The sequence below is a fragment of the Scyliorhinus torazame genome, chromosome 11, assembly GCF_047496885.1.
Source record: "Scyliorhinus torazame isolate Kashiwa2021f chromosome 11, sScyTor2.1, whole genome shotgun sequence".
In the NCBI taxonomy this organism is placed as follows: domain Eukaryota; kingdom Metazoa; phylum Chordata; class Chondrichthyes; order Carcharhiniformes; family Scyliorhinidae; genus Scyliorhinus; species Scyliorhinus torazame.
This window is the reverse complement of record NC_092717.1, coordinates 12,945,493-12,954,441: the sequence shown is the minus strand read 5'-3', so window position 1 is coordinate 12,954,441 and position 8,949 is coordinate 12,945,493. Positions and strand designations below refer to the sequence as shown.

General features: G+C 46.1%; 1 non-coding gene across 1 annotated transcript; it reads left to right on the top strand.

The window, feature by feature from the left end:
• The first annotated feature begins 217 nt into the window (after window positions 1–217).
• On the top strand, window positions 218–415 carry LOC140386107 (U2 spliceosomal RNA). Its single transcript, XR_011933576.1, has one exon. It is a non-coding gene; the product is annotated as a U2 spliceosomal RNA (small nuclear RNA).
• The last annotated feature ends 8,534 nt before the right edge of the window (window positions 416–8,949 follow it).

Here is an 8,949-nt window from a genome sequence, read left to right as displayed (position 1 = left end):
TACGGGAATTGAACCGTGCTGCTGGCCTGCCTTGGTCTGCTTTCAAAGCCAGCGATTTAGCCCAGTGCTAACCCAGCCCAGCTATTAGGGCATGTAACCCAGGGCGGAGTCAAAGAGGTAGGCTGTTTCATAACGGGGGAAAGTGGGTGGACAGACAGAGAGGTATAGGGAGGGAATTCCAGAGTTTGGAGCCAAAGTAGTAAAAGACACAGCCACCATCGCTTCACGGCCTTTTGGCTAAGATCAAGTGTAGTATGTGCTCTGCCTTTTGGCTCATATCTAGTACGTCTCACTTGTGGGGACCATGAATTGGATTCAATTTGAATTTGAATTGGTTTTTGGAGCAGGCGAGAAGCTGGATTAGGTGTTCGCCCCTGTCCACTCTGAGCCCTGGCTTGGTAACTCAGAAAGAGTAATTAAAAAAAAGACACAGCCACCAATGGCGGAGCGATTAAACTCAGGGGTGGTCAAGAATTAGAAGAGCGCAGATACCTCAAAGGGTTGTGGGGTTGGAGGATATTCCAGGGACGGAGAGAGGCACAGCCGTGGAGGAATTAAAAAACCAGGATGAGAATTTCAAAATCAAGGCCTTACTTCACCGAGAGCCAGCGTAGGTCAGTGATCTCAGAGGTGAAAGGTTAGCAACGTCACGAGCGACAGAGTTTTTGTATGATCCCAAAGCCGCCAACATCATGTGAACCCCAGTTGGATAAATGTGTTGGGGTCGGCGCAGGCCTCTATTTTGTTTCTGAGTTTGTTTTACCAAAGTGAGATATCAAAAGGGACAACGATGGACCAGAGATTGACATCAGGATGCATGTCACAGCCGTCTGGACCTGTAAAGACTTTATTACCCGCAAAGATTTGCATTCCCAGTATCACCTTGCATCATTGGCTTTGTTTGCTGTGTTTGTGTAACCCACATCTTCACTCACCTTTTGAAGGAGCTATGCCCTGAAAGCTCATGATTCCAAATAAACCTTTTGGACTTTAACCTGGTGTTGTAAGACTTCTAACAATGTTAATGTGCAAGTGTTTCAAGGGTCGTAGATTGCTGGAACATATAAGATTCTGAGGGATATTGACAGGGTGAATGTTTCCTCTTGTGGGAGAATCGAGGACAAGGGGGATCATTGTTTAACAATAAGGGGTCACCCATTTAGGGTGAGATGAGGAGAAATATTTTCTGTCAGAGGGTCATGAATCGCTAGAACTCTCTTCCTCAAAAGGCAGTGGAAGCAAAAACATTGAATATCTTTAAGGCAGAGCTGGGTGGATTCTCGATTAACAAGGGGGGGGGGAGTGAAAGGTTATCGGGGTGTCGGGAATGTGGGGTCGAGGTTACAGTCAGATCGGCCGCGTTCTTATAGAATGGTGCAGCAGGCTCGAGGGGCCGAGTGGCCTACTCCTGCTCCTAGTTCATATGGCCGTATGCTGGTACGTATGTTCATATATACGGAGCCAGAAATACTGCCGGCCAGATCATTCTCGTGGCGGATTTATGGCGACATATTCTGGAGACCTCATTAGAATGTGCACAGCGAGGAAGGTAATGACTTTGAAGCGTCACAGCCAATGGCTAATGTATTGATTCCTTAACGCTAATGGGTAAAGAGCTAGGAATAAGCAATCTCCAGTTTAGGATACCATGAGGCTTGAATAAATTATTTGGCTGTTTATCCAAAGCTAAAAGTTAAAGCAAAAGTGATTAAATGGAGATGAATATCCAGTGAAAACTAAGAGGAATCCAATCAGAATTAGCGGTCCAGAAGTGCTGAGGAAATGCTTGGGACAAAACTATCAAACACATCTCACATCCTGTGTTCTAGGTAGGGCAAGAAGGAAAACCTTCAATCCTTGCATCCTAAACCCAACCATCTTCAGCTGTGTTATCAGTATCCATTCGGGGGTCAGATGTGGGGCTGTCCTCTAATGATTACACAGCCGTTCAGCTCCATTCACAAATACCTGGATACTGAAGTAGTCTGTGTCTCGTAGAGCAAGACCTGGACAATGTTCAGATTCGGGCTGGCAAGTGCCAATTAACATTGTTATCAAGCTGTGCTTTCTGAAAAAACGATTTTATGAGCTTGTTGGCTCAAAATCGCTGACTGAGTTTCAAAAAATGGCTAAAACAGCAAACTGTTAAGATGGCCACCGAGGGCCAGGTGACTTCTGTAATTTATGCAGACTCAGAATTACCTCAAGTCTCCGGAAAGTTCTGAATTGAATGACCCTGGGTGGGTGCCTGTGCGTAAATGGCCGTGCTGAGATGAAACCATCTGTGGAATTCACACCTCCATTGTCTATGGATTTTACCAAAACTCAAAACCCATGGCCTCTCAGACTTTCTGAACTTGAAATTCAACCGCGAGGGTTGTGGAGAAACCAGTTCCTCATAGGTACATAAGAACATAAGAACTAGGAACAGGAGTAGGCCATCTGGCCCCTCGAGCCTGCTCCGCCATTTAATGAGATCATGGCTGATCTTTGTGGACTCAGCTCCACTCTCCGGCCCGTACACCATATCCCCGAATCCCTTTATTCTTTAGAAAGGTATCTATCTTTTTCTTAAAAACGTTTAAAGAAGGAGCCTCAACTGCTTCACTGGGCAAGGAATTCCAGAGATTCACAACCCTTTGGGTGAAGAAGATCCTCCTACACTCCGTCCTAAATCTACTTCCCCTTATTTTGAGGCTATGCCCCCTAGTTCTGCTTTCCCCGACCAGTGGAAACAACCTGCCCGCATCTATCCTATCTATTCCCTTCATAATTTTATATGTTTCAATAAGATCCCCCCGCATCCTTCTAAACTCCAATGAGTACAGTCCCAGTCTACTCAACCTCTCGTCATAATCTAATCCCCTCAACTCTGGGATCAACCTAGTGAATCTCCTCTGCACTCCCTCCAGTGCCAATATGTCCTTTCTCAGGTAAGGAGACCAAAACTGAACACAATACTCCAGATGCGGCCTCACCAACACCCTATACAATTGCAGCATAACCTCCCTAGTCTTGAACTCCATCCCTCTAGCAATGAAAGACAAAACTCGATTAGCCTTCTTAATCACCTGTTGCACCTGCACACCAACTTTTTGCGACTCGTGCACCAGCACACCCAGGTCCCTCTGCACAGCAGCATGTTTTAACATCTTACCGTTTAAATAATAATCCATTCTGCTGTTATTCCTCCCAAAATGGATAGCCTCACACTTGGCAACATTGAATTCCATCTGCCAGACCCTAGCCCAGTCACCTAACCTATCCAAATCCTTCTGCAGACTTCCGGTATCCTCTGCACTTTTTGCTTTACCACACATCTTAGTGTCGTCTGCAAACTTTGACACATTGCACTTGGTCCCCAACTCCAAATCGTCTATGTAAATTGTGAACAACTGCGGGCCCAACACTGATCCTTGAGGGACCCCACTAGTTACAGGTTGCCAACCAGAGAAACACCCATTTGTCCCCACTCTCTGCTTTCTGTTAGTTAACCAATCCTCTACCGATGCTACCACTTTACCCTCAATGCCATGCATCTTTAGTTTATGCAGCAACCTTTTGTGTGGCACCTTGTCAAAAGCTTTCTGGAAATCCAGATATACCACATCCATTGGCTCCCCGTTATCTACTGCACTGGTAACGTCCTCAAAAAACTCTACCAAATTAGTCAGACACGACCTACCCTTTGTGAACCCATGCTGCGTCTGCCCAATGGGACAATTTCCATCCAGGTGCCCCGTTATTTCCTCCTTAATGATAGATTCCAGCATTTTCCCTACAACCGAAGTTAAGCTTACCGGCCTATAATTACCCGCTTTCTGCCGACCTCCTTTTTTAAACAGTGGTGTCACGGTAGGTGTGAATGTGAACAGATGAACGTAAGAAATAGGATCCGAAATAGGCCGTTCGGGTCCTCGAGCCTGCTCCGCCATTTGATGAGATCATGGCTGATCAGTTTGTGTTTTGAATTGCACATTCCCATCTAACCTCCGATAACCTTTGATACCCTTTCCAAGAACCTATCTACCTCCGCCTTAAAAGTATCAAATTCTCCTCGTCTCTGGCCCAGCAAGGAGACCCCTTATTTTCGAACAGTGCCCCATGGTTATCGACTCACCCACAAGAGGAGACATCCTTTCAACATCCACCTTGCCAGTATCATTCAGGATCTTATATACTGTGACCACCTGACTTCAGACAACAAATACTTTGCTCCGTAAATCAGAGAGATGTGAGCCAATCTGGAAACAAGCAGGACAATAGATTCCTGTGTCTTCTCTCTCTCCCTCCCCACCCATTTTACAAGTTTGAACCCTGTCTGCTGTTTCTGACTATCCATATGCTGCAGGAAGAGATTTTTTTTCAGGAAATCAACCTAGCAGCTGATGTCTGCAGAGGAACAGGTAAATTGTCTGTTTACAACTTTAAATCGCCCCAACACCGAAAAGAGAGGGGCCACCGAGCTCAGCTTGGACCCATCCAGATCACCAACCTACAAGAAACATATGACTTTAATCTTTTTGGGGTCTTTAAAAGTATAATTTAATCTTTCCTCCCAGTTTCTAATCTATTTCTGCATACGTGAACCTGTGTGTGCGTATATGTGTGTGCTTGTGCATGTGTTCGTGCGTGCATGTTCATGCGTGTGTGCAGTTGCGTGTGCGTGTGTGCATTTGTGCATGTGTTTGTGTGTGTGTGCAACTTGGAACACTTTTACTCACACTGAGTTAAGTACAATAAATACGATCCTCTTTTCATGTTGAAATGTTTTTTTAAAAATCCGTCTGCTTGTGTCTTTCATAGTGGCAGCATGTGAACGGTTCAGCACTCGCTGAATGGGAAAGTATGTCCTTTGGGAAAAAAACTGTTGCGGTCAAACGAGGAGTGGGAAACGAGTGGAGCCGTTCCACCCCTCTTCATGTGGCATCTGCACTGCACAAGTGCCAGAAAACGATTGTTTCCAACAAGAGGGAATCTAACCATCTTCCTTTCACATTCATTGCCATTACTATCAGTGAATCCTCCACCATTAAAATTATTGGGGTCACCTTTGACCCAGAAAATTAACTGGAGCAGCCATAGAAATAGGCGGATTCTCCGGCCATTGAGGTTCCTTGTTCCCGCTGGGAGCGTACCCCCGCCCGCTGCTTTCCGGGCAGCGTGGGGTGGCGTCAATGGGAAATCCCATCGGAAAGCGACGGGAGTAGAGAATCCCGCCACCAGCGAACGGCGCGCCGCCAAGGAACACGTGGCTGGGGAAACGGAGAACCAGTCAGAGTTTAGGTATTCTGCGATATTTCCTTGAGCGACTCACCACCTCACTCCCAAATCCTCCAGGTCCAAAGTCTGATGGAATACCCGACACACCTATCTGGATTGGTGCACCCCCAACATCACTCAAGACTTCCAGAAAGCTCTCAAATTAAGCTGCGTATTATTTGGGTGCAAGTAGTCACAATTGAGAAGCTTTAAAAAAAAACGTTTAATACTTTGTGTGCCAATGAAACAGTAAATGATTAAGAACAGCTTCTCTAGGTCACTTCCAGGTGTTAGGTTAGACACTCTTATTAAAAATGCTTACTTTGTTTAGTAATAAGCTCAGTTCCAGTTACATTACCCAAACTGCTCCAGGTCCCCCCCCTCTTAAATATGTCAAGGAATGCTTCTTCTAAGAGGGGGAGAAAAATAAATGATTGCGTTCCAAAGCACTGGTCCATGCCACCGCTACCTGAATGAAATCAAAAACGCTTATTGTCGCAAGTAGGCTTCAAATGAAGTTACTGTGAAAAGCCCCTAGTCACCACATTCCGGCGCCTGCTCGGGGAGGCTGGTATGGGAATTGAACCGTGCTGCTGGCCTGCCTTGGTCTGCTTTAAAAGCCAGCTATTTAGCCCAGTGTGCTAAGCCAGCCCCATCAGTACCTGGAAGGTATTGATTTAGGATTATGCAAATGTGTTTGATCTGAACTTCACTTTGGAAATCAGGCACAATTTCAAGACGCCAGTTTGCCGATTGCGCCAAAGGTTTTTAAAAACACGACCCCCACACAGAAAGCACACTTCATTCAAGCTCCTTTATTCATTTGAATTTTCTTTGCTGTCTTCAGTTTGAGTTCATGATCTTCGCTGTATTGTTCGCGCTGAAGAGTGAGGTCTTTTCATCTGAAGTGTAAACATGGCAGATTTCCTATTCCTGGGCGTAAGTGCAGCACCAAGTATTGACACGGGGAAAATTAAACTGGACACGTTGCAATTGATAGTCTTGTCCTCAATTCGTGTTGAGGAACCGTAGCAGCTACCGCACGGAAGGTTCCGTCCCACGGAGAAAGGTTTTGGATTAAAACAGATCCGCAGTAATTGTGCGATCAGCTAGAGGTTAAACAAGTTCTGCCGGCAAATGTTTCCATCGAGATAATCAAAAGGAGAGAGTGTAAACAAGGTGGAACATGGCTGCAATCAACTCGCACCCTCGACTCACTCACTGGAACAGGAGCATCTCTCAGTGAGGGGCTTCTGTATTTATAAAGAATATGTTAATAGATAATGGAACAGCAACATCCTAATATCCCAACCAGCTTGTTACAGTGAATGAAGTGGAGATGAATACACATTGCTTCAGATTCAGAGCAGGATGTAATCAAGTGTTCTGATCCCACATTTTGTTGTTTTCCGGTTGATGATTCTTCCTTAAGCTTTGCCAGCATCGGAGAGAAACATCTCACATGGTCATTGGGTCACCCCAGACAGCAAACTCTGCCCTTACAATTTTCCTCCGCCCACGTGCACGGCACTGGATGGCTCCTGAGCTCCAGACAGGTTTGAAGCACCATCCATCGATCTATAGAAGGGACAGAGATCAGCCAGGGCTCATTGAGTCTTGTCCCTGAGTTCGAATATTTTTGTCCATTTGTTCTTTCATGTGCTGTGGACGTCGCTGGGCTGGGCCGTCATTTGTTGCCCATCCCTAATTGCCCTTGAAGTGAGTGGCTTCCTTGGCCATTTCAGAGGGCAGTTAAAAGTCAATCACATTTTATCATTGATTAGGAGGGAAATGATGGCAAAAGTAAGGAGATTTTGATTCAGTTGTACAGGACATTGATGAGACCACATCTAGTGTGCTGCGTACAGTATTGGTCTCCTTATTTAAGGAAAGATTTAAATGCGGTTCAGACGCAGTTCAGAGAAAGTTTACTAGACTGATACCAGGAATGGGCGGATTGGATTATGAGGAAAGAACAAAGAACAAAGAAAAGTACAGCACAGGACCAGGCCCTTCAGCCCTCCAAGCCTGCGCCGACCATGCTGCCCGTCTCAACTAAAATCTTCTACACATCCGGGATCCGTATCCCTCTATTCCCATCCTATTCATGTATTTGTCAAGATGCCCCTTAAATGTCACTATCGTCCCTGCTTCCACCACCTCCTCCGGCAGCGAGTTCCAGGCACCCACTACCCTCTGTGTAAAAAACGTGCCTCGTACATCTCCTCTAAACCTTGCCCCTCGCACCTTAAACCTATGCCCCCGAGTAATCGACCCCTCTACCCTGGGGAAAAGTCTCTGACTATCCACTCTGTCTATGCCCCTCATAATTTTGTAAACCTCTATCAGGTCCCCCCTCAATCTCCTTCGTTCCAGTGAGAACAAACCGAGTTTATTCAACCGCTCCTCAGAGCGAAAAGGTTGGAGAGGTTAGGCTTGTACCCACTAGAATTTTGAAGAGTAAGAGGCAACTTGATTGAAACCTTTAAGATGCTGAGGGGTTTTGACAGGGTGGATGTGGAGAGGATGTTTCCTCTTGTTGGAGAATCTAGAACTAGGGGGTCACTGTTTAAAAATAAGGGGTCGCTCATTTAGGACAGTGATGATGTAAAATGTTTTCTCTCAAAGGATCGCGAGGCTCTTCCTCGAAAGGTAGTGGAAGCAGCATCTTTAAATATCTTTAAGGCTGAGCAAGATGAATTCTAGATTAACGAGGAGGTGAAAGGTTATCAGGGGTAGGCAGGAATGTGGGGTTGAGGTTACAACCAGATCAGCCAGTAGTGGAGCCGGCTCGAGGGGCCTCTCCTGCTCTTAGTTCATGTGTTTGTATGCTCATTGGTGTGGGTCAGGAGTCACATGTGGGTGGCACGATAGCACAGTGGTTAGCACTGTTGCTTCACAGTGCCAGGGTCCCGGGTTCGATTCCCAGCTTGGGTCACTGTCTGTGCGGAGTCTGCACGTTCTCCCCGTGCCTGCGTGGGTTTCCTCCGGGCGCTCCGGTTTCCTCCCACAACCGAAAGACGTGCTTGTGAGGTGAATTGGACATTCTGAATTCCCCCTCAGTGAACCCAAACAGGCGCGGAATGTGGCGACGAGGGGATTTTCACGGTAACTTCATTGCAGTGGCTAATGTAAGCTACTTGTGACAATAAAGAGTATGATTATTATTGATTAATAAGGAGATCAGAGGTAACGGAGAGAAGGCAGGAGAATGATTGTGACTGACAACAATAACTTTATTATTTGACAAGGAGCAGAGGAATTCTCCCTGCTATCAGGCCAATATTTATTCTTCAACTAACATTGCTAAAAACTGGTCATCTAATGCATTGATGTTTGTCGCACGCAAATTATCTGTTCAGAGCATTGGGCCGATTGTGGTCGCTGGTGTGAGCAGGGCGGGTACCTCGCCACAGGCGTGACCCATCACCTTCTCCTTCTTCCGAGAAAATCTCTGAGTTCCATGAATGGGTGAGGCCAAAGAATAAGTGAGCAATGTTCTGCTGACGAAAGCAATCGCTGCCAATGGGAAGAGAGGATTAACAAAGAAAAAGATCTGGGAAAGGCCCGGAAGTATCGAAAATACAAACCGGAAAATGCTGGGAAGGCCCAACAGCATTACTATTTCGAGTCGTCTTCAGAGTTAAAGGGTGGGATTCTCCAAACCCCCTGCCAGGCCGGAGAATC